The sequence below is a fragment of the Ranitomeya variabilis genome, chromosome 7, assembly GCF_051348905.1.
Source record: "Ranitomeya variabilis isolate aRanVar5 chromosome 7, aRanVar5.hap1, whole genome shotgun sequence".
Lineage (NCBI taxonomy): Eukaryota > Metazoa > Chordata > Amphibia > Anura > Dendrobatidae > Ranitomeya > Ranitomeya variabilis.
Genome location: NC_135238.1, coordinates 219,007,680 through 219,034,511, shown reverse-complemented (window position 1 = coordinate 219,034,511; position 26,832 = coordinate 219,007,680). Strand labels below are relative to the sequence as shown.

The 26,832-nt window shown below is 44.4% G+C and overlaps 1 protein-coding gene across 4 annotated transcripts in view; it reads left to right on the top strand.

Moving 5' to 3' along the window:
* Positions 1–26,832, top strand: part of GALNT13 (polypeptide N-acetylgalactosaminyltransferase 13) — a 371,281-nt gene that overhangs the window by 108,365 nt on the left and 236,084 nt on the right. The window lies entirely within an intron of this gene.

The window sequence follows — 26,832 nt, the reverse complement described above, 5'->3', positions numbered from 1 at the left end:
AGGTTCCTCATAAAGCAAGCCCAAGGCCAGAAAAAACGCATCCACATCGCGTAACGCAGGATCCCCTGCTGGCAATGAGAAGGCCCAATCTTGAGGGTCACCCCTGAGCAAGGAAATCACAATCCTAACCTGCTGAGCAGGGTCTCCAGCTGAACGAGACTTCAGGGACAAATAAAGCTTACAATTATTTCGGAAATTCTGGAAGCTATCTCTATTCCCTGTGAAGAACTCCGGCAAAGGAATTCTCGGCTCAGATACCGGAGCATGTACCACAAAATCTTGTAAATTTTGTACTTTCGTGATGAGATTATTCAAACCCGCAGTTACACTCTGGAGATCCATTATTGTCAGGTGCACACAGAGCATACAGAGATTAGGAGGAGAGAGAGAAAAAAGACTGCAGCAAGGCAGACTGGAGGAAAAAAAAAAAAAAAAAAAAAAATTCCAGCAGACTTCTTATAACTCTCCTTTCTCAACCTGGGTCTTTAACACTTTACTGGCCGGTCAAACTGTCATGATCTCTGCAGGCAGAGATCATAGCAAGCCTATAGAGGGACAAGCTCTCGGAAGATGGAACTATACTGACCATGAACTAAGCCTGCCGCGCAACTAGAAATAGCCAGGTAGCATTTCCTATTAATAGCTAGATGCCCAGCTCTGGCCTAAGACCTAAATAGCTAGCAGAGGGAAATATAAGACCTGGCTCACCTCTAGAGAAATATTCCAAAGAAGACAGTAGCCCCCCACATATAATGACGGTGAGTTCAGATGAAACAACAAACGCAGCAGGAAAATAGTCTTAGCAAATTTGAGGTCCGCTTACTAGATAGCAGAAGACAGATAGTATACTTTCATGGTCAGCAGAAAAATACTAACAAAACACCATCCAGAGATTACCTTAAACTCTGGCATTTACTCATAACGCCAGAGTAGCAATCCCTGATCGACGAGAGCTTTCCAGACACAGTAACAAAACTTCAGCTGCGAACTGGAACAAATAGGCAAAACAAAACATGGACAAAAGTCCAACTTATCAGTAGTTGTCTAGAAGCAGGAACAAGCACTGAGAGGCATCAGATAACATTGTTGACCGGCAAGAAACCACCAGAGAAATGAGCTTAAATAGCGACACCCACTACTGATGGAATCAGGTGAAACAGGAAAGAGGATGACAAGTCCAATTCCACAAGCGGCCACCGGGGGAGCCCAGAATCCAAATTCACAACAGCATACCATATGAAAGCAAAGAGCAGAGGAAAGTCTGTGTGCAAAGCTGGGTGATGTACTATGTGCACTTCATAGGAGAGCTGGATGAACATACCATATGAAAGCAAAGAGCAGAGGGACGTCTATGTGCAAAGCTGGGTGATGTATTATGTGCACTTCAGAGCAGGAGAGCTGGATGAACATACCATATGAAAGCAAAGAGCAGAGGGAAGTCTATGTGCAAAGCTGGGTGATGTATTATGTGCACTTCAGAGCAGGAGAGCTGGATGAACATACCATATGAAAGCAAAGAGCAGAGGGAAGTCTATGTGCAAAGCTGGGTGATGTATTATGTGCACTTCAGAGCAGGAGAGCTGGATGAACATACCATATGAAAGCAAAGAGCAGAGGGAAGTCTATGTGCAAAGCTGGGTGATGTATTATGTGCACTTCAGAGCAGGAGAGCTGGATGAACATACCATATGAAAGCAAAGAGCAGAGGGAAGTCTATGTGCAAAGCTGGGTGATGTATTATGTGAACTTCAGAGCAGGAGAGCTGGATGAACATACCATATGAAAGCAAAGAGCGGAGGGAAGTCTATGTGCAAAGCTGGGTGATGTATTATGTGCACTTCAGAGCAGGAGAGCTGGATGAACATACCTGTTGGAAGAATAGAGATGCTTGTTAGAGTGCGATGGTGGCAGGTAGCAGGGCGCAGTCTGTATACATCTTTCAGGTTTTAATTCTAATGTAATCCACACTTTTAGAACACACTTCTAGAAATCACACTGCAGAGCTTGAAGTTCAATGTGAAAGACCCACAGACTCTCTGGAGAGTGTAAGCTCCTATGGTCAGCAAGGTCCTCTCTCTCTTGTAAAGTGTAAGTTCTTATGGTCAGCACAGCTCTCGCTCTCTCCAGTAGGTTGTAAGCTCTTAGGGTCTGCACAGTTCTCGCTCTCTCCAGTAGGTTGTAAGCTCTTAGGGTCAGCACAGTTCTCATTCTCTCCAGTAGGTTGTAAGCTCTTAGGGTCAGCACAGTTCTCACTCTTTCCAGTAGTTTGTAAGCTCTTAGGGTCAGCACAGTTCTCATTCTCTCCAGTAGGTTTTGAGCTCTTAGGGTCAGCACAGTTCTTGCTTTCTCCAGTTGGTTTGTAAGCTCGTAGGGTCAGCACAGTTCTCGCTCTCTCCAGTAGGTTTTGAGCTCTTAGGGTCAGCACAGTTCTCGCTCTCTGCAGTAGGTTGTAAGCTCTTAGGGTCAGCACAGTTCTCGCTCTTTCCAGTAGGTTGTAAGCTCTTAGGGTCAGCACAGTTCTCGCTCTCTCCAGTAGGTTGTAAGCTCTTAGGGTCAGCACACTTCTCGCTCTCTGCCGTAGATTTTAAGCTCTTATGGTCAGCCCAGTTCTCATTCTCTCCAGTAGAGACTCTCTTAGGGTCAGCACAGTTCTCGCTCTCTCCAGTAGGTTGTAAGCTCTTAGGGTCAGCACAGTTCTCGCTCTTTCCAGTAGGTTTTAAGCTCTTAGGGTCAGCACAGTTTTCGCTCTCTCCAGTAGGTTGTAAGCTCTTAGGGTCAGCACAACCCTCGCTCTCTCCAGTAGGTTGTAAGCTCTTAGGGTCCGCACAGTTCTCGCTCTCTCCATTAGGTTTTAAGCTCTTGAGGTCAGCACAGTTCTCACTCTCTCCAGTAGGTTGTAAGCTCCTAGGGTCAGCACAGTTCTCGCTCTCTACAGTAGGTTGGAAGCTCTTAGGGTCAGCACAGTTCTCGCTCTCTCCAGTAGGTTGTAAGCTTGTAGGGTCAGCACAGTTCTCGCTCTCTCCAGTAGGTTGGAAGCTCTTAGGGTCAGCACAGTTCTCGCTCTCTCCAGTAGGTTGGAAGCTCTTAGGGTCAGCACAGTTCTCGCTCTCTCCAGTAGGCTGTAAGCTCTTAGGGTCAGCACAGGTCTCGCTCTTTCCAGTAGGTTGTAAGCTCTTAGGGTCAGCACAGTTCTCGCTCTCTCCAGGAGGTTATAAGCTCTTAGGGTCAGCACAATTCTCGCTCTCTCCAGTAGGTTTCAAGCTCTTAGGGTCAGCACAGTTCTTGCTCTCTCCAGTAGGTTTTAAGCTCTTAGGGTCCGCACAGTTCTCGCTCTCTCTAGTAGGTTTTAAGCTCTTAGGGTCAGCACAGTTCTCACTCTCTCCAGTAGGTTGTAAGCTCTTAGGGTCCGCACAGTTCTCGCTCTCTCCATTAGGTTTTAAGCTCTTGAGGTCAGCACAGTTCTCACTCTCTCCAGTAGGTTGTAAGCTCCTAGGGTCAGCACAGTTCTCGCTCTCTACAGTAGGTTTTAAGCTCTTAGGGTCAGCACAGTTCTCGCTCTCTCCAGTAGGTTGTAAGCTTGTAGGGTCAGCACAGTCCTCGCTCTCTCCAGTAGGTTGGAAGCTCTTAGGGTCAGCACAGTTCTCGCTCTCTCCAGTAGGTTGGAAGCTCTTAGGGTCAGCACAGTTCTCGCTCTCTCCAGTAGGCTGTAAGCTCTTAGGGTCAGCACAGGTCTCGCTCTTTCCAGTAGGTTGTAAGCTCTTAGGGTCAGCACAGTTCTCGCTCTCTCCAGGAGGTTATAAGCTCTTAGGGTCAGCACAATTCTCGCTCTCTCCAGTAGGTTTCAAGCTCTTAGGGTCAGCACAGTTCTTGCTCTCTCCAGTAGGTTTTAAGCTCTTAGGGTCCGCACAGTTCTCGCTCTCTCTAGTAGGTTTTAAGCTCTTAGGGTCAGCACAGTTCTCACTCTCTCCAGTAGGTTGTAAGCTCTTAGGGTCAGCACAGTTCTCGCTCTCTCCAGTAGGTTGTAAGCTCTTAGGGTCAGCACAGTACTCGCTCTCTCCAGTAGGTTTTAAGCTCTTAGGGTCAGCACAGTTCTCACTCTCTCCAGTAGGTTGTAAGCTCTTAGGGTCAGCACAGTTCTCGCTCTCCCCTGTAGAGTGTAAGCTCTTATAGTCTTCATGGAATTCTCTCTCTTCTGTAGAGTATACTGTCTTATGGTCAAAAGAGTCATCTCTCTCTCCTCTCCCCCCATATATTTCCTGAGCAATTACAAGCTTTCCACTATTGTGATTTGTTCAAATTTATTTGGCTCAAATAAAATTTTGGGGAAAATTTTGTCAAAGTTGGAAAATTCCAATTGCAAAAGATCTGTTCACCTCTATTTTTTAGCTAAGAACAGAAATGGAAAAGAAGAAGAGAAATGAAAGTACTAAGATGGCCGACCTGGGAACAAACTGCACTACACAAATATGTTGCCTAAGACCCAAAACCAAAGTCAGCGCAGCCATCTACCAGGAAATTATAGAGCCCTTCATGCGTCCCTCTACTGACAAGCTTTTTGGAGATGGAAACGTCATTCTCCAGCAGGACTTGGCACCTGTCCACACTGCCAAAAGTACCAATACCTGGTTTTAAAACAACAGTATCACTGTGCTTGATTGGCAGCAAACTCGCCTGATCTTAACCCCATAGGGAATTTATGGAGTATTGTCAGGAGGAAGATGAGATACCAGACCCAACAATGCAGACGAGCTGAAGGCTGCTATCAAAGCAACTTGGGCTTCCATAACATCTCAGCAGTGCCACAGGCTGATTGCCTCCATGCCACGCCGCATTGATGCAGTAATTGATACCAAAGGAGCCCGACCAAGTATTGAGTGCATTTACTGAACATACATTTTAGTAGGCTAACACTTTGTATTTTAAAATCATTTTTTCAAGCTGGTGTTATAAAGTATTTTAATTTATTGAGATAACGACTTTTGGATTTTCATTGGCTGTAGGCCATAATCATCAACATTAACAGAAATAAACACGTGAAATAGATCACTCTGTTTGTAATGACTCTATATAATATATGAGTTTCACTTTTTGTGTTGAAGAACTGAAATAAATTAACTTTTTGATGATATTCTAATTTTGTGGGATGCACCTGTAGGTTGTTATCATGTTGTATGCAAGTTATAGCTCACAGTCTAGTAATGTGACAACGCATAGGAACGGCACATATAATACACCACACTGTGTACATGCAGTATGAAATAGTAGTTGGTTTTACAGATAACAATGACCAAGGTATAGGCCCTGTCAGAGAAAAAAGTGTACAATCATGAGAGTAAAAAGAGTACTTACAAGAGATTGCTGGTAAAGTGCCATCCTCCATCCCCAACGCGCGTTTCGCCCTTTCTTTGCCCCCTGTCAAATTTAAGTTTCATATGGCATAACAACCTACAAGGAAATGGTGCAGACTGTTGGTACTATACAATATTAATATATCTTATGTCTTTCTTTATCAATGATATAGAGCGCAATTATCTCTATAGATCACAATTTTTTGGTCTGTATATATGAAAATTTATTTATGTTACCTCCTAGAATAAATTAATACACATGATTTTTTGGATTGGTATTCTGCTATATAATCCTGCAATTTTTAGTATCACTCTGCTCTATTTGTATGTGTTTATATACACTATTTAATAAAGAATAAATATGGTTTAATATACTTATCAACTTTGCCTGTGATTTAGAGTTAATAAGAACATGAGTGCAGAAAAATGCCAGCAGGTTCTCTTTTCGGATGGAGCAAAATTTGAAATATTTGTCTGTAACAAATGACAGTTTGCCGCCCAAGTGACACAGAACTGTAAATTAGGCAACAGTGAAGCATGATACTTAAATGTTAGCACATTAAGAGAAACTAACTTCAGTATTAGAGATTTGCTGATTCAGGAAAGCAAGTGAAGACAGCAACACTCTGGCTCCCAGTTCTAATGGCTTCCTGCTCCAACCTCCCTTCTTTCAGTGTTAGAGATAGCAGCAATGTGGGCAGTGGAGAGAACAGTAGAAAGTGCATGAAGAGAAAATCAGTCCAGAATAGAAGCAGTGCTGAAATACAAACTAAGGAAAACAGCACACCCTGAATACACAGACTTTACATTACTGGGAAAAACACACCCACAAAAGAAAAGGCTGAAACTTAGATCAGTCTGTAACCTGCATAACCACCAACAAGTGTAACTATCATGTTTTTGTGTCAAGTAGCCTTTATTGTTCCTTTTATAGTATTGAATTTGTCATTCTATCTTTTTTTAAATGTTTAATTTCTTCTCGATACCTTAAAGTGGCTGTAATTTATTTGTGCCCGCATCTTCCACCAAAATTTGCAATTGGTTTAGGAAGACGCAGCATCAGGTCACTCTATAGTTTGACGAACAGTTGACAATGTAATTTAGAGAGCATACTGTTTGACCATTTGAGTCAGACACCGTATGACAGTACGCCATGTGGGGGCAACAGAAGCTCAGATCTCAAATTTGTCAGAATGATCAAATACAGGTGTAGCAGCCACCGACATGACAGCTGCCATGTGACTCTAATAGCATAGCAAGTCTCAGCACTCCAATCTATTTGCACAGCTTGGAGATTCTCAATTACTTTTAATGAGCAACACGCAACACAAATAGCAAGAACTACAGTGCTTGGGTTCTGCTGCTGTCAAGATGGTGACTGATACATTGGTAAATGGGGTCTACAAACTAAAAATGTAAAAGTCACTGTTCTAACTCAGTCATCAAGGACACATTACAGGTCTGAGACTGTAGACTGGGCTTTAAGATTTTTTGGGTTGAATAGGATACACGTTGATAATTATGTTCTGTCTTGTTCAGTACAGAATTTGTTGCCATCATATAAATGAATATAAAGCAAAATATGTAATTATTGAATTCTATCAGTCACATAAATAGATGATGTACAACAAAGTTTGCAGTTTTCCAGCATAATCGAAAAAGAAACACAATGCGATCATACAAAGTAACATCACTGAACGGTATTTCTATACAGAGAAGTGGCGTAAACCTCTGTGCAGTGCAAATATAATTAGCACATTAATGAGCCCATTTTATAGTAGCAAAATATTTATTTAATCCACTTGTGTTTGCTAAAATAAAAATTAGCCGGTATTGAAAAATTTTAATGAGCCGCTCTATGGCCTTGTCACCCTCATTTGTTCATCATAAGAAGTTAGTCAACAACTTTCTGTAATTAATAAAAACATAGTTGAACCGGAAAGTTAGAAAGATCAGTAAGACTACAGACGTAGCACTGTGTTAATGGCTATCTGGGCTCACCGGTGAAATGACGCACCAGAGCTTCAAAAATGAATATTTTTGCTACTGTTTCCGCATTGAAAATCTGCAGCAAAGACAAGAGCAAAGCACGTGAAAAGGATTTCACAGAATTTTGAGATAAAAAAAGGCTCATTTTTTTGCAAATTCCATTTATCCAAAAAAGTTTTGTTCCATCCTGTCCACTTGAGGGAGGTTGGGGCCAATCGAACTCTGACAAATTGCAGCCTAGTGGTTAGAACTGTAGCCTTGCAGCGCTCGAGCCCTGGGTTCAAATTTCACAAAGGATAACATCTGTGAGAAGTTTTTATGTGCTCCCTGTGATTATGTTGGTGTCCTCCTACACTCCAAAGTCATGCCGGTAGGGAGTTTATTTTATGAGCCCCAATGGGGACAGTATTGATGATGTCTGTGGAATTAATGGTGCTCTGTAAGGGAGTACAAATAAATCAACAATTAAATCTAATGCTAAATCTGGTGCAAATTATAGAAGAAAACTACACAAACTCATATATTTCTGTTTGTTATGCATGGACCATCCAAACGATGACAAATCTATAATGAAGTCGTACAAATATACCATTATATGAAAAGCAGAACGTAATCAAATGCAAATGGTCTATAGAACAAAACTGCCATAGATTTTTTACGGATTTTAGAGTATATTTTTCTCCTGGAGTTGGAAAAGGTACAACTCATGAAAGAAGCAGAAGAAATGACTCATTTTATTGTTAACATGGCTTTAGACAGCCATGGAACGAGTGCTCAGCCATAGTACAAATTCCCCACTCCAATCAAGCTACTCTTCTCACAACCTTCGCCCTTCAGCTTCATGTGCCCAACATTGCTCTAGCTGTGGCTTCTCTTGCTCTGATACTGCCCTTGCTTTAACTGTGACCACCCCGACTCTATCTATGACCGCCCCTGGTCTAGCTGTGCCTACCCCTGCTCCAAATGTGACCAACCCTTCTCTAGGTATGACCGTCCCTACTCTATCTATGACCATCCCTGCTCTAGCTGTCTCCACCCCTGCTTCAACTGTGACCAACCCTGCTCTAGCTATGATCAACCCTTCTCTAGCTATGACCTCCCCTTCTCTAGCTATGTCTACCCCTGCTCTAGCTATAACCACCCTTGCTCTAGCTATGACCATCCTTGCTCGAGCTATGGTTGCCCCTGCTCCAACTGTGACCAACCCTGCTCTAGCTATGACCACCCCTTCTCTAGCTATGACCACCCCTTCTCTAGCTATGACCGCCCCTGCTCCAACTGTGACCAACCTTGCTCTAGCTATGACCGCTCCTACTCTAGCTGTGTCCACCCCTGCTCCAACTGTGACTAACCCTGTTCTAGCTATGATCTCCCTTTCTCTAGCAATGATCACCCCTACTCTACTTGTCATCACCCTTGCTCCAAGTGTGACCAACCCTACTCTAGCTATGATTGCACCAGCTCTAGCTATGACTGCCCCTGCACTAGCTATGCCCACCACTGCTCCAACTGTAGCCACCCTTGCTTTAACTGTGATCACCGCTGCTCAAGTCATGACCGCCCCTGCGCTAGCTGTGCCCACCTCTGCTCTAAATGTGACCAACCCTGCTCTAGCTATTACGATCCCCTACTCTAGCTGTGCTCAGTACACACCCTTGCTCCAAATGTGATCACCCTTGCTCTAGCTGTGACTGCCTTTTGTGCCAACTGTGCCATCCATTGCTCAACCTGTGACTGCCCCTGCTCTAACTGTGCCTGCCCGATCTAGCTATGCCTACACATGCTCTGTGTCCACCCTTAATCAAACTGTGCCTGGCTCCTGACCCCGTCTTAACTGTCAATATCCTGAGCCCTAAAAAGCCCAATAGCCAGCCTAAAATAGCCTCTTCAAGACACATTATGGCATTGTGGCATAGCTTATAAAGTGAATCGCTTGGGAAAATAAGCAGAACAATAATAATTGACCTGAAAGCTCTATTGACTGTGTGGTGGGGCTCGTGCATCAATTTTTTTTAATATTTAGGTGGTGGAGGGAATGCATTATATTTGATAGCTAAGTATTTTCGCTCTGTTTTTACACATATTACAAAGCACATCTTCCTCTTGTTCTCATTTCCATTTTGTATGTGGTTATTCTTTACCATTCATTGTGCACAATAGAGTCTTTTCTTCTTCTATATAATATGTCTCCTGTCAGAATTGTTAGAAAAAAACAGGCCCAGTGATAATGGAAAACATATTTAACAAAATTGATGGCACAATGAACAAAACCTCACAGTCCTTTTTAGATATACTGAAATCCCATCCATTATGCCGTATAAAGCTCTCCGTTCATCTTTGTATATCGCTGCTAGCGCCACAGGAAATCTACATTATATGTTACCTAGATGCCTTATACCCAGTGTGACATTTAAGATGATACAGACTTAGAACGTTCTTTTCTTAATGGATTTCTTTATACATTTTCTGCTGTAACAACACCTGTCATATTTAGGACAGAACATGGTGGTAAGTCTGTATTTATGAAAATTCCTGTCTGTAAGTTTACGGGGCTTTAGGCAATTGATTAGCAATTTCTCCTGATTATTTCATTGAATGGAGGTCCCATAAGTGTTACAAAATTCCTATCGACTATGTTTTTTTGTTGTTGTTAAAATACATTTTTAAAGTGGACCACATAACAGACCATTCAAGGACCCCCATTTTTAACCAACGAGTCAAGTATCTTTAAGGAGCAACTCTACCTCTGGAGAACCTTGCACATCTGACACCATCACTGGTTATAGTGTCAGAGACATGCAAACTATGGGGTTGCATTGAGCACATCATGTGTCCCGGCTGATTGTCATATCCAACTCACCCACTGTCTCTTTCATGTCCACCCGGCTCATTGTACTCCAGGTCATTTGCTGCTTATTCCCCTACTCTTCTGGATTACTGTACCCAGGTCCTCTATCATTTGTTCCCCTGCTCATCTAGGTCACTGTACTCCAAGTCACCTGCTGCTTATTATGACTACACCAGCACAAGCATATGGGTAGCCAATAAACCAGGGAGGGGGACAAAAACCTAAACCTGAAAGATCCCTGTTCAGACTGGTAAAAGCCCTACTCTGTGCTTACCTGGCCGCAGAGGTTGAAAGCTTAAGATAATGCAATGGCGGCTCACCCTGAATTTTCTTTACAGCTCCTAGTATAGCTATATATGCCTGTGTGGCAACTCACTAGGGAAAATAGGTTATTCATTAAAAACTGCAACTGACTCTCCCGGTTCCTTTACAGACTAAATATCCTTTTTCCGCAGTGCCTAGAGGAGCCTGCTGGTGCACAGATAAAGGTAACCAGACTAGGAGATGGCAACTCTGGTCTAAACTGCCTAAAAGGCCTACAAGTTGCTTCACATTCCTCCTAAAGAATTGGAGGGCAGAGCAGAGTGTGAATTACCTATAAGAAGAGAAGTGTGCTGAACAAAGGAAAGATCCCAGAGTGGGTAAAGTAAATAGCAAAATATCAAGCAAAAAATAAAGCAAGTACTGTTAACAAATGTACTGCCTACTTCTTAAAGATAAACAGAAGATATGTGCAAAGAAACAGCAAAGTGAAAATCCTTAGCTGGAATCTCACAGGCTGGCTCCAAACAGCAATACAATGCCAGAACATCCAAATGAATAGAAAAAGAAAACTAAGAGAAAGGAGAACACCAAGAGAAAAGGTGTGCCTCCTGCTGGTCCAGGAAAAAGAGAAGCCTACCACAAAACACAAACTCAAGGGATTGAATCCAGGAGCATGACATTGCTTGTAACCTTGGTATCTTAAAACACCGTACACCAGATTCCCTCCTGCTTGCTCCGCTGCTCTCCTTGGATTACCATATACCAAGTTCCCTCTTGCTTGTTCTCTTGCTCTCCTGGATCACCATATGCAAAGTCCCTCTTGCTTTTTTCGCTGCTCTCCCTGTATCACCATACACCAGGTTGCCTCCTGCTTGTTCTCCTGGATCACCATTCACCAGGTTGCCTCCTGCTTATTCTCCTCTATCACCATACACCGGGTTGCCTCCTGCTTACAGTATTCTCCTGGATCACCATACACCGGGTTGCCTCCTGCTTGTTCTCCTGGATCGCCATACACCGGGTTGCCTCCTGCTTGTTCTCCTGCATCACCATACACCAGGTTGCCTCCTGCTTGTTCTCCTGGATCACCATACACCAGGTTGACTCCTGCTTGTTCTCCTGCATCACCATACACCAGGTTGCCTCCTGCTTGTTCTCCTGGATCACCATACACCAGGTTGCCTCTTGCTTGTTCTCCTGCATCACCATACACCAGATTGCCCCCTGCTTATTCTCCCGGATCACCATACACCAGGCTGCCTCCTGCTAGTTCTCCTGGATCACCATACACCAGGCTGCCTCCTGCTTGTTCTCCTGGATCACCATACACCAGGTTGACTCCTGCTTGTTCTCCTGCATCACCATACACCAGGTTGCCTCCTGCTTGTTCTCCTGGATCACCATACACCAGGTTGCCTCTTGCTTGTTCTCCTGGATCACCATACACCAGGCTGCCTCCTGCTTGTTCTCCTGGATCACCATACACCAGGTTGACTCCTGCTTGTTCTCCTGCATCACCATACACCAGATTGCCCCCTGCTTATTCTCCTGGATCACCATACACCAGGCTGCCTCCTGCTTGTTCTCCTGGATCACCATACACCAGGCTGCCTCCTGCTTGTTCTCTTGGATCACCATACACCAGGCTGCCTCCTGCTTGTTCTCCTGGATCACCATACACCAGGCTGCCTCCTGCTTGTTCTCCTGGATCACCATAAACCAGGTTGCCTCCTGCTTGCTCTCCTGGATCACCATACACCAGGCTGCCTCCTGCTTGTTCTCCTGGATCACCATACACCAGGCTGCCTCCTGCTTGTTCTCCTGGATTACCATTTTCCAGTTGCCTCCTGCTTATTCTCCTGGATCACCAAACACCAGGAGGTTGCCTTCTGATTTTTTCTCCACGCTGCATTGCCACACTCCAGATCTAGTCAATTCCCTAATGGTAGAGCTCCATTAGATGTTAGGTTTTTATACAGATTATATCTAACTCAGTTAATCACAGAAATTAACTCACTATAATCCATTTATTGTAGGGGGGGCCCTTCTATTGAAAAGATTTTAGCTACCGGTATATATCACTTACAAGCTGCCCTTCTCAATTCCTATCATCATTCATGAGCAATGTGATACACCCAGAATATAACTACTTCTACTTAATATTCAATGCCATTGCTGATGCAAATCAATGCAGAATAAAATTTGATCATTAATTATAATAAGTAACATTTAAAATATAGTTGTAATATAAAACCCTAATTGGATAAAAAGTCACAGTGCGGACAACTTACATTTTTAAAGTAAATGTTAGTTTTTATGTTGCTGCCAAGATGGTAAACTGGTGAGTGCTACTTCATTATAAAATTATACTTAATTAGGTCATTACAGTGCAGTGAGGAAAAGAAGCGCAAACCGCATTGTAGCTAATAATAAACTGCCTTGCCCTAGTACTTGATACTTTGGGTGACGGACCATGCAGAGGCTTCATTAAGGGTATGGAAATGAATTGCTGCTCAGGCCCACCGAGCAGTATTACACATGTACTGGTGCATGGCATGGATACAATTGGTAGCAAGCACCAGATAATATCAGTATACAAAAAAGTGCATTCGGTTTCACCCACCTGTCCCTCTGGAGCTACCACAATTACATACCCAGTTACCCTTGTCTATGTTTCCATTCTGTGTTCTGACTCTTACGAAGCTTTATACATGTGCTGTGTATCACAAAACAGCAAGCAAAACCGCTCTACATTCTGGTTCTTAAAGGAAAACTTTCTTCAGGGTTTTGCTACCCCATCTGAGAATCTCATGATGTAGGAGGAGAGACCCTGATTCCAACGATGTGTCACTTACTGGGCTCCTTGCTCTAGTTTTGATAAAAATCCATGTTTTCTCTGCTGCAGATCTAGCAGTTCTCTGAATGCTGAGCTCTGTATAACCCCGTCCACACCACTGATTGGCAGCCACTGTGCATAGGCAGAAATCTACTGGACTGTTTTGGGGGTGGGATTATACAGAGCTCATGAATATGGATGACTACATGGCAGTCTAGTTATAATCTCCTGCAGATAAAATCATGAGTGACAAATTCCTTTTAAAAGGGCCTACCATGCAGGCAACTTGCTTTTATGAGATCCATAGTTCCTAACGGGCACAAAAACTATGGACAGGGTGTCACGGGGAGGAATGGGAAAACAGGAGATAATGAACCTGGGCCTCGGAACTGGCCCTCTGGCTAGGGGAGCCCTGACTTTCCTTAACTCAGGGGTACCTTTGATGGTAGGGAGGCCTGAGTCTCTGACCTGTCCCTATCTCCTGTTCAGCCCTTCCAGGAGGTGAACCATGAAGGAAAACACTGAAAAAGACAGACAGGGATAAAGTAAGCTACACAACAAAGCAAATTATCAGGATGACACAATAAGTGAGTAGGGAGGAACAAATAGAGCAAATAGAGAGAAAGCCAAACAACAAGGTATACTTCACCAGAACACAAATTAAGATATGAGTATTAGAGTTGAGCGACTTTCATTTTTTTAAGATCGAGTCGGGTTTTGTGAAACCCGATTTTGTCCAGAGTCGAGTCGAGTGCAGTCGGCCGATTATCGCTAAAAGTCGGGGATCGACCGAAACACGAAACCCAATGCAAGTCAATGGGGAAGCATAGTCGGCAGTGAGTGGAGGCCAGGAAAACACCTACAGTGCCCATTTTAATGCCAAAAACATCCATTCTTGTTTCTGAAGCTTGTCAATCTTAATTAACTTTATAATAATAGTTGGGCATAGGGAATTGGGGGTCATTTGGCAAAAGTTGTGGGGGGAGTAGGGCCGGCTCAAGTTTTTCGTGGGCCCAGGAAATGCGGACTACGTCACGGCGGTGTTGCAGGGAAAGGTAAGTATTTCAACGTTGCAAGTGCTGTGATCCTGAGCAAGCAGGGGGGGCCCACTCGTTCGCATTGGCACTGGCACAGGGCCCCTCAAAGTACAGCGATGTGTGTTTGCATGGCGGGGGCGCCTCCCACCAGCAGCGACACTTTTGCGTACTCTGAGGGGCCCTGTGCCAGTGACGTCGCCAACGAGTATGCCCCCCCACCTGATGAAGGAACCTGCACTTTCATCTGCACCTTCCTCTCTGTCCCTGTGTAAGGTGGTATAACATGCGGGAAGGGGAACCTTACTTTCAGCAGGGTCAGATTCTGGCTGTGTAGAGTATAAGGGGAATGTAGTGGTCTAGGTCAATGTACCAGCAGACTCATCTAGCAGTGGCTGGGCAATGGGCAGGATGAGGAGGAAACAGATATAGGGCCAAAGAATAAAGTAGGCTAAATGCAGTTCAAAATTGGTAACAGGACTAAACAGGCGGCATTGCTTTGTTCAGTGGAGTAGCAAACCCAAGAGCAGCAGACACTGTTTCAAGGGCATAACCACACTAGTAGGCCAAATGCAGTTTAATATCTGATAGTATAGGGCGAAAGCCAGAATGTGGAAGCTCAGCTTTGTTCAGTTGAGGACAACACCAGGCAGGGGCAGACAGACACCTTTAGTAGGCCGGAACAGCCAATTTTTTAAAAAAACAGCAGTTAGTAAGAGGCAGAAGGTAGAAGCTCAGCTTTATTCAGTTGAGGACAACACCAGGCAGGGGCAGACAGACACCTTTAGTAGGCCGGAACAGCTAATGGCATTTTTAAAAATGGTAATTTGGAACCGAAGGTAGAAGCTCAGCTTTATTCAGTTGAGGACAACACCAGGCAGGGGCAGACAGACACCTTTAGTAGGCCGGAACAGCCAATGGCATTTTTAGAAATGGTAATTTGGAACAGAAGGTAGAAGCTCAGCTTTATTCAGTTGAGGACAACACCAGGCAGGGGCAGACAGACACCTTTAGTAGGCCGGAACAGCCAATTGCATTTTTAAAAATGGTAATTTGGAACTGAAGGTTGAAGCTCAGCTTTATTCAGTTGAGGACAACACCAGGCAGGGGCAGACAGACACCTTTAGTAGGCCGGAACAGCCAATGGCATTTTTAAAAATGGTAATTTGGAACCGAAGGTAGAAGCTCAGCTTTATTCAGTTGAGGACAACACCAGGCAGGGGCAGACAGACACCTTTAGTAGGCCGGAACAGCCAATTTTTTAAAAAAACAGCAGTTAGTAAGAGGCAGAAGGTACAAGCTCAGCTTTATTCAGTTGAGGACAACACCAGGCAGGGGCAGACAGACACCTTTAGTAGGCCGGAACAGCCAATGGCATTTTTAAAAATGGTAATTTGGAACAGAAGGTAGAAGCTCAGCTTTATTCAGTTGAGGACAACACCAGGCAGGGGCAGACAGACACCTTTAGTAGGCCGGAACAGCCAATGGCATTTTTAGAAATGGTAATTTGGAACAGATGGTTGAAGCTCAGCTTTATTCAGTTGAGGACAACACCAGGCAGGGGCAGACAGACACCTTTAGTAGGCCGGAACAGCCAATGGCATTTTTAGAAATGGTAATTTGGAACAGAAGGTTGAAGCTCAGCTTTATTCAGTTGAGGACAACACCAGGCAGGGGCAGACAGACACCTTTAGTAGGCCGGAACAGCCAATTTTATAAAAAAAAAGCAGTTAATAAGAGGCAGAAGGTAGAAGCTCAGCTTTATTCAGTTGCAGCTTCTTGGCAATAATATAAAGAAGACGCGACAGGACAACACTCGGTGGATGCCATATCTGTGTTTTCAATGGAAAAAAACCTTTCAGTTAACTACTTGCAGGAGCAATTTTTTGTAGCTGGTGGACAATTTTTTTTAAAAAAAAGCAGTTAATAAGAGGCAGAAGGTAGAAGCTCAGCTTTATTCAGTTGCAGCTTCTTGGCAATAATATAAAGAAGACGCGACAGGACAACACTCGGTGGATGCCATATCTGTGTTTTCAATGGAAAAAAACCTTTCAGGTAACTACTTGTAGGAGAAAGTTTTTGTAGCTGGTGGCCAATTTTTGTACTGTACCAGTTTTTTGTTGTATGTGTTTTTGTTTTTAATGTTAAAATGTCTGCATTTGATATCTCTCCAGTATTTTCTTTTTTATAAGCAAAATACTGCAGTTTTACATCGGTTACATGGATACACAGGCAGCTTGGTGGTGAGTGTAGGAGTATTTAAAGTAGGGACCGCAGACAGGCTATCAAAGGCCTAAAATAACAAACAATAGGCTCATGGCAGTTTTACATCGGTTACATGGATACACGGGCAGGCAGCTTGGTGGTCAGTGGAGGAGTATTTAAAGTAGGGACCGCAGACAGGCTATCAAAGGCCTAACATAACAAACAATAGGCTCATGGCAGTTTTACAGCGGTTACATGGATACACGGGCAGGCAGCTTGGTGGTGAGTGGAGGAGTATTTAAAGTAGGGACCGCAGACAGGCTATCAAAGGCCTAAAATAACAAACAATAGGTTCATGGCAGTTTTACAGCGGTTACATGGATACACGGGCAGGCAGCTGGTGATGAGTGGAGGAGTATTTAAAGTAGGGACCGCAGACAGGCTATCAAAGGCCTAAAATAACAAACAATAGGCTCATGGCAGCTTTACAGCGGTTACATGGATACACGGGCAGGCAGCTTGGTGGTGAGTGGAGGAGTATTTAAAGTAGGGACCGCAGACAGGCTATCAAAGGCCTAAAATAACAAACAATAGGCTCATGGCAGCTTTACAGCGGTTACATGGATACACGGGCAGGCAGCTTGGTGGTGAGTGGAGGAGTATTTAAAGTAGGGACCGCAGACAGGCTATCAAAGGCCTAAAATAACAAACAATAGGCTCATGGCAGTTTTACAGCGGTTACATGGATACACGGGCAGGCAGCTGGTGATGAGTGGAGGAGTATTTAAAGTAGGGACCGCAGACAGGCTATCAAAGGCCTAAAATAACAAACAATAGGCTCATGGCAGTTTTACAGCGGTTACATGGATACACGGGCAGGCAGCTTGGTGGTGGTGAGTGGAGGAGTATTTAAAGTAGGGACCGCAGACAGGCTATCAAAGGCCTAAAATAACAAACAATAGGCTTATGGCAGTTTTACAGCGGTTACATGGATACACGGGCAGGCAGCTTGGTGGTCAGTGGAGGAGTATTTAAAGTAGGGACCGCAGACAGGCTATCAAAGGCCTAAAATAACAAACAATAGGCTCATGGCAGTTTTACAGCGGTTACATGGATACACGGGCAGGAAGCTGGTGATGAGTGGAGGAGTATTTAAAGTAGGGACCGCAGACAGGCTATCAAAGGCCTAAAATAACAAACAATAGGCTCATGGCAGCTTTACAGCGGTTACATGGATACACAGGCAGCTTGGTGGTGAGTGGAGGAGTAGTGCAAGGAGTGTCTGTCCCAGTACTCCCAAAATATAAATAGATGTTAATGTCTCGCAAAACAACCAAAACAAAAAAAAAGGTGGCATACTTAGGTACAGGGGTGGGCTCATCTACTGAGTTTCTGACATAGTAATTTGGCAGTAACTATTTAATGGTGCCAATATAGGACACAGACACAGACTACTTTAAGTTGCATCATAGATGTCTACAAATTTGTATTGTCAGTGCCAGACATTGAATGATGTCAGCGAATAGACTAAAGATTGGTGGAGCTGTGCGACATAATTTTGCACGTGGTAGAGCACATTTTGAGCTGGGGTAGGGGGGAACTCTCTTGAGGTCGGCGGGACCGCCCCAGGGCCCCTCATGTTACAACGGTGTGTCTGACGTTGGGTGCGCACCACCACCGCCAGAGACACTACATTGTACTATGAGGGACCCAGTAGCAATGCCGTCAACCAAAAGCGAGCACACCCACCTCTTCAGACAAACAGCAGTCTCACGAGTGCTTGCGCCAAGTCGCGATACCACGGCCCCGTGTGGGGAGTTTTGCCATTTAGGGAGGTGTAAACATGTCGTATGCTGTACAATCAGCTGCAGCAAATTAGACATTAGAAAAGTAATTCACAGGCAAGAGCTTTTCATAGGAAAGCTAGGTGTCGGCCGGGCAAGGTGGGGCAAAAGATTTCGAAATCCAGTTGTGGTTCATTTTAATGAATGTTAGATCGTCAACATTTTGGGTAGCCAGACGAGTCCTTTTTTCGGTTAATATTGAACCTGCAGCACTGAATACTCTTTCTGATAGGACACTTGCTGCCGGGCAAGCAAGCTCCTGCAATGCATATTCTGCCAATTCTGGCCAGGTGTCTAATTTGGAGGCCCAGTAATCAAATGGGAATGACGGTTGAGGGAGAACATCGATAAGGGATGAAAAATAGTTAGTAACCATACTGGACAAATGTTGTCTCCTGTCACTTTCAATTGATGCAGCAGTACCTGTCCTGTCTGCGGTCATAGCAAAATCACTCCACAACCTGGTCAGAAAACCCCTCTGTCCAACGCCACTTCTGATGTGTGCACCCCTAACACTCCTAGTCTGCTGCCCCCTGGAGCTCGTGTGAGAACGATCACGTGCGCTGTGTGCTGGGAATGCCTGAAGCAAACGGTCAACAAGAGTTGATTGTTTGGTTGCTAATATTAGTTCCAAGTTCTCATGTGGCATAATATTTTGCAATTTGCCTTTATAGCGTGGATCAAGGAGGCAGGCCAACCAGTAATCGTCATCGTTCATCATTTTCGTTATGCGTGTGTCCCTTTTTAGGATACGTAAGGCATAATCCGCCATGTGGGCCAAAGTTCCAGTTGTCAAATCTCCGGTTGTGATTGGTTGAGGGGCAGTTGCAGGCAAATCTACGTCACTTGTGTCCCTCAAAAAACCAGAACCCGGCCGTGACACGCAACCAATTTCCTGTGCCCCCGGGAAAGGTTCGGCATTAAAAATATACTCATCCCCATCATCCTCCTCGTCCTCCACCTCCTCTTCGCCCGCTACCTCGTCCTGTACACTGCCCTGACCAGACAATGGCTGACTGTCATCAAGGCTTTCCTCTTCCTCTGGTGCAGACGCCTGCTCCTTTATGTGCGTCAAACTTTGCATCAGCAGACGCATTAGGGGGATGCTCATGCTTATTACGGCGTTGTCTGCACTAACCAGCCGTGTGCATTCCTCAAAACACTGAAGGACTTGACACATGTCTTGTATCTTAGACCACTGCACACCTGACAACTCCATGTCTGCCATCCTACTGCCTGCCCGTGTATCCTCCCACAAATAAATAACAGCACGCCTCTGTTCGCACAGTCTCTGAAGCATGTGCAGTGTTGAGTTCCACCTTGTTGCAACGTCTATGATTAGGCGATGCTGGGGAAGGTTCAAAGACCGCTGATAGGTCTGCATATGGCTGGCGTGTACAGGCGAACGTCGGATATGTGAGCAAAGTGCACGCACTTTGAGGAGCAGGTCGGAGAACCCAGGATAAGTTTTCAATAAGCACTGCACCACCAGGTTTAAGGTGTGAGCCAGGCAAGGAATGTGTTTCAGTTGGGAAAGGGAGATGGCAGCCATGAAATTCCTTCCGTTATCACTCACTACCTTGCCTGCCTCAAGATCTACTGTGCCCAGCCACGACTGCGTTTCTTGTTGCAAGAACTCGGATAGAACTTCCGCGGTGTGTCTGTTGTCGCCCAAACACTTCATAGCCAATACAGCCTGCTGACGCTTGGCAGTAGCTGGCCCATAATGGGACAACTGGTGTGCAACAGTGTCATCTGCCGATGGAGTGGTTGGCAGACTGCGTTCTGTGGAAGAGCTGTAGCTTCTGCAGGAGGACGAGGAGGAGGAGGAGGAGGGGGTGCGAACGCCTACAGCCAACTGTTTCCTAGACCGTGGGCTAGGCACAACTGTCCCTAAATTGATGTCGCCTGTGGACCCTGCATCCACCACATTCACCCAGTGTGCCGTGATGGACACATAACGTCCCTGGCCATGCCTACTGGTCCATGCATCTGTAGTCAGGTGCACCTTTGTACTCACAGATTGCCTGAGTGCATGGACGATGCGCTGTTTAACATGCTGGTGCAGGGCTGGGATGGCTTTTCTGGAAAAAAAGTGTCGACTGGGTAGCTCGTATCGTGGTTCAGCGTACTCCATCAGGGCTTTGAAAGCTTCGCTTTCAACTAACCGGTAGGGCATCATCTCTAACGAGATTAGTCTAGCTATGTGGGCGTTAAAACCCTGTGTACGCGGATGCGAGGATAAGTACTTCCTTTTTCTAACCAGAGTCTCATGTAGGGTGAGCTGGACTGGAGAGCTGGAGATCGTGGAACTTTCGGGTGTGCCGGTGTACATGGCAGACTGAGAGACGGTTGGAGACGGTATTGTTTCCGCCGGTGCCCTAGATGCAATATTTCCTCCTACAAAACTGGTGGTTCCCTGACCCTGACTGCTTTTGGCTGGCAAAGAAACCTGCACAGATACTGCCGGTGGTGCGGAAAATGGTGGCCTTACAGTGACGGAAGGGATGTTGCGTTGCTGACTAGCTTCATTGGCCGAGGGTGCTACAACCTTAAGGGACGTTTGGTAGTTAGTCCAGGCTTGAAAATGCATGGTGGTTAAGTGTCTATGCATGCAACTAGTATTTAGACTTTTCAGATTCTGACCTCTGCTTAAGCTAGTTGAACATTTTTGACAGATGACTTTGCGCTGATCAGTTGGATGTTGTTTAAAAAAATGCCAGACTGCACTCTTCCTAGACTCGGATCCCTTTTCAGGGATTGCAGACTGAGCTTTAACCGGATGGCCACGCTGTCCTCCAACAGGTTTTGGCTTTGACACGCGTTTTGGGCCAGATACGGGCCCGGCAGATGGAACCTGTTGCGATGTTGATGCCTGCTGCGGCCCCTCCTCCACCTCCGCTTCTGAACTACTGCCGCCTGCACCCTGTTCCCCCAATGGCTGCCAATCGGGGTCAATAACTGGGTCATCTATTACCTCCTCTTCGAGCTCGTGTGCAACTTCGTCTGTGTCACTGTGTCGGTCGGTGGTATAGCGTTCGTGGCGGGGCAACATAGTCTCATCAGGGTCTGATTGTGGATCTGTACCCTGAGAGGGCAATGTGGTGGTCTGAGTCAAAGGAGCAGCATAGTACTCTGGCTGTGGCTGTGCATCAGTGCACTCCATGTCAGAATATACTTGTAATGGGCATGGCCTGTTAAATGTTTCACTTTCTAAGCCAGGGACGGTATGTGTAAAGAGCTCCATGGAGTGACCCGTTGTGTCGCCTGCTGCATCCTTCTCTCTTGTTGTAGTTTTTGCTGAGGAGGACAAGGAAGCGACTTGTCCCTGACCGTGAACATCCACAAGCGACGCGCTGCTTTTACATTTACCAGTTTCGGAAGAGGAGGCAAAAGAGCTAGAGGCTGAGTCTGCAATGTAAGCCAAAACTTGCTGTTGCTGCTCCGCCTTTAAAAGCGGTTTTCCTACTCCCAGAAAAGAGAGCGTTCGAGGCCTTGTGTAGCCTGACGACGAAACTGGCTCCACAGCTCCAGACTTAGGTGGAATATTTTTATCCCCACGACCACCTGATGCTCCACTACCACTACCATCATTACCAGCTGACAATGAACGCCCACGACGACCTCTTGCACCAGACTTCCTCATTGTTTTAAAATCTTAACCAAAGTAACTTTATTTGTTGCTGTCAAACAACTTACACGGTGAGCTATAACTTCAGTATGATTTCAATATCCCTTAACAGGTTGGTGAGACCACAAGGAAAATCAGGCACAATGTTACACACTCTGTTTTCTGTGGCACAAAATCACAGAGATGACACACACGCAGGACTGTCACTCAAGCACTAATGTCAATATTAATCTCCCACCTAATTTATTTATTTTTTTTTCTCAGGGAGACTTTAGAAACCAAATAATATTAAAAAAAAAACAACAAAAAAAAGGCTTTCTATGGCCCACAATTAGAGAGAGAGAGGTGGCACACCCAGGAGTCAAGACTGGCGCACAAGCTGAAAGGGCAATATTACTCTCCCACTGTTTTTTTATGTTTTTTTTTTTTTCAGGGAGACTTTAGAAACCAAATAATATTAAAAAAAACAAAAAAATAAATAGCCTTTCTATGGCCCACTGAATGAGAGAGAGAGGTGGCACACCCAGGAGTCAAGACTGGCACACAAGCTGAAAGGGCAATATTACTCTCCCACTGTTTTTTTAATTTTTTATTTTTTTATTTTCAGGGAGACTTTAGAAACCAAATAATATTAAAAAACCCAAAAAAATAAATAGCCTTTCTATGGCCCACTGAATGAGAGAGAGAGGTGGCACACCCAGGAGTCAAGACTGGCACACAAGCTGAAAGGGCAATATTACTCTCCCACTGTTTTTTTATGTTTTTTTTTTTTCAGGGAGACTTTAGAAACCAAATAATATTAAAAAAACCAAAAAAATAAATAGGCTTTCTATGGCCCACTGAATGAGAGAGAGGTGGCACACCCAGGAGTCAAGACTGGCACACAAGCTGAAAGGGCAATATTACTCTCCCACTGTTTTTTTATGTTTTTTTTTTTAATTTTCAGGGAGACTTTAGAAACCAAATAATATTAAAAAAACCAAAAAAATAAATAGCCTTTCTATGGCCCACTGAATGAGAGAGAGAGGTGGCACACCCAGGAGTCAAGACTGGCACACAAGCTGAAAGGGCAATATTACTCTCCCACTGTTTTTTTAAGTTTTTTTTTTTTTATTTTCAGGGAGACTTTAGAAACCAAATAATATTAAAAAAAACCAAAAAAATAAATAGCCTTTCTATGGCCCACTGAATGAGAGAGAGAGGTGGCACACCCAGGAGTCAAGACTGGCACACAAGCTGAAAGGGCAATATTACTCTCCCACTGTTTTTTTATGTTTTTTTTTTTTTTTCAAGGAGACTTTAGAAACCAAATAATATTAAAAAAACCAAAAAAATAAATAGGCTTTCTATGGCCCACTGAATGAGAGAGAGGTGGCACACCCAGGAGTCAAGACTGGCACACAAGCTGAAAGGGCAATATTACTCTCCCACTGTTTTTTTAAGTTTTTTTTTTTAATTTTCAGGGAGACTTTAGAAACCAAATAATATTAAAAAAACCAAAAAAATAAATAGCCTTTCTATGGCCCACTGAATGAGAGAGAGAGGTGGCACACCCAGGAGTCAAGACTGGCACACAAGCTGAAAGGGCAATATTACTCTCCCACTGTTTTTTTATGTATTTTTGTTTTTTAAGGGAGACTTTAGAAACCCAATAATATTTAAAAAAATAAATAGGCTTTCTATGGCCCACTGAATGAGAGAGAGAGGTGGCACACCCAGGAGTCAAGACTGGCACACAAGCTGAAAGGGCAATATTACTCTCCCACTGTTTTTTTATGTATTTTTTGTTTTTTAAGGGAGACTTTAGAAACCCAATAATATTTTAAAAAAATAAATAAATAGGCTTTCTATGGCCCACTGAATGAGAGAGGTGGCACACCCAGGAGTCAAGACTGGCACACAAGCTGAAAGGGCAATATTACTCTCCCACTGTTTTTTTTTTTTTTTCAGGGAGACTTTAGAAACCAAATAATAAGAAAAAAAATAAATAGGCTTTCTATAGCCCACTGAATGAGAGATAGCACACACAGCAGTGGCACACAAGCCCTGACTGAGGCCAATATTTTTCTCCCACTGATTGATGTAGTGTTTTTGTGTTGAGGTAGATTTTAGAACACAAATCAAGGAAAAAAAAAAAAATGCTTTCTATGGCCCACTGAATGAGAGAGGTGGCACACCCAGGAGTCAAGACTGGCACACAAGCTGAAAGGGCAATATTACTCTCCCACTGTTTTTTTATGTATTTTTTGTTTTTTAAGGGAGACTTTAGAAACCCAATAATATTTAAAAAAATAAATAAATAGGCTTTCTATGGCCCACTGAATGAGAGAGGTGGCACACCCAGGAGTCAAGACTGGCACACAAGCTGAAAGGGCAATATTACTCTCCCACTGTTTTTTTAAGTTTTTTTTCTTTTATTTTCAGGGAGACTTTAGAAACCAAATAATATTAAAAAAACCAAAAAAATAAATAGCCTTTCTATGGCCCACTGAATGAGAGAGAGGTGGCACACCCAGGAGTCAAGACTGGCACACAAGCTGAAAGGGCAATATTGCTCTCCCACTGGTTTTTTATGTTTTTTTTTTTTTCAGGGAGACTTTAGAAACCAAATAATAAGAAAAAAAAAAAATAAATAAATAGCCTTTCTATAGCCCACTGAATGAGAGATAGCACACACAGCAGTGGCACACAAGCCCTGACTGAGGCCAATATTTTTCTCCCACTGATTGATGTAGTGTTTTTGTGTTGAGGTAGAATTTAGAACACAAATCACGGAAAAAATAAATAGGCTTTCTATGGCCCACTCAGTGAGAGATGGCACACACAGGGATGGCACTGTAGCAGAAATGCCAATCTTAATCTCCCACAAAAAAAAACAAAAAAAAAAAAACAGGGACTGTCCTACAATTACTATCTCCCTGCAGTAATGTAAGCCAGGTATGGCAGGCAGCAATAGGAGTGGACTGATGCACAAATTAAATAAAAAGTGTGGACAAACAAAAAAGATAGCTGTGCAGAAAGGAACAAGAGGATATGTGCTTTGAAAAAAGCAGTTGGTTTCCACAGTGGCGTACACACAGCAATACAGCTATCACGGAGCCTTCTAGGGCAGCCCAATGAGCTACAGCGCTGAGGAAAAAAAAAAAAAAAATAGCTTCCACTGTTCCTGCACACCGAAGGTGGTGTTGGACAGTGGAAATCGCTGCAGCACAAGCGGTTTGGTGGTTAGTGGACCCTGCCTAACGCTCTCCCTGCTTCTGATGAAGCGGCAGCAACCTCTCCCTAAGCTCAGATCAGCAGCAGTAAGATGGCGGTCGGCGGGAACGCCCCTTTATAGCCCCTGTGACGCCGCAGACAGCAAGCCAATCACTGCAATGCCCTTCTCTAAGATGGTGGGGACCAGGATCTATGTCATCACGCTGCCCACACTCTGCGTTCACCTTCATTGGCTGAGAAATGGCGCTTTTCGCGTCATTGAAACGCGACTTTGGCGCGAAAGTCGCGTACCGCATGGCCGACAAGCACAGGGGTCGGATCGGGTTTCATGAGACGCCGACTTAGCCAAAAGTCGGCGACTTTTGAAAATGATCGACCCGTTTCGCTCAACCCTAATGAGTATCAACAGCTAGTCCAACACAGGACCGGCATGCAAGAGGCACACAAATGCTATAGTTGGCATTCAGGAATGTTCTGAGCCATACTTAAAGGGAGAAGGCGTTAAGTCTTCAATTGACACTAATCAAAAAGTTAACTCCTGCAAAGCTGAGCATCAGAGAACAAACCACCGCCGACGCCCAAACTCAGGCTGAGCAACAGGAAAGTCTAAGACTGCACATCCGACTCCCCAGTGTGAACAGAGTCCGAAGCCGGCATGACACAGGGGTTGTCTTTATGACCCAAGACGATTAAGCATTACACAGTATACTTTCCAAAGTTTATCTATTGGTGTCAACTCTGGGTCAATGTCACTTGCCATTAGGTGTCTCACCCCACGGCCACCCTGTATTTAGCTCTAGGCACTACGTGGGTGAAAGCCTATATAAATGTTGGAACACAGTCGGGTTCTCGCTAAGCTTTGACAGAGGCCACTAGTCACTGACTCCTGCAAGACCTTGTTGCTTGTGGAATTGTGAAATAAGTTGCCAAATTTTGCAGCTTTTATCTACCATCAAGTACAATATCTTTTCTTTTCAATGGCTTTTTGGGGCCATTGGGGCATCAATGGGTACATAATGCAGAAAAAAATGTTTAGGCCAGGTTGCCCTTATAGTTGTTGCTCCTGGAGGTCTAGCTATTAGTTTCCTTTACATACCCCTTCCCCACACCGGGTAGTGACCAATCGGAAGTGAGGAGCAATTTTTGGCTAAAGAAATCTATTAATCCAGAATTCTTCCATGACTTTTTGGTCCAGGAGGTTGGGAAATACCGGTAGGTTTATAGAGGTCCGGCAGTAGATGTTTCTTAGCTGTAACAGGAACAGTCTATCGATACATTGTGCCGGTGGTGTACATTGAAGCTCAGAACCCGATCACTTGTCTTTTATAATGCTGGTCTTCTCATGTGGGCCATATGGTGTTTTTGGGCCCACGTAGGAGACTAGAACCCTGCACCTATTGTAGTAATGCCTCTGCATTTTGCCACACTCTAAGTATAAGACTGTGTACCCAAGAGCGTATTTCACAGTCCGTATACAGACGGAAATACATGGACTGACTGATGGTCACCGGAACAGAACTTACGGCCTTATTTGTAAAGCTGTAAATTTAGGTTGGAGGCTTACGGTCCGAGCAACACAGCCTTTAGCCTTTACATGGACCGTGAAATATGATTGTG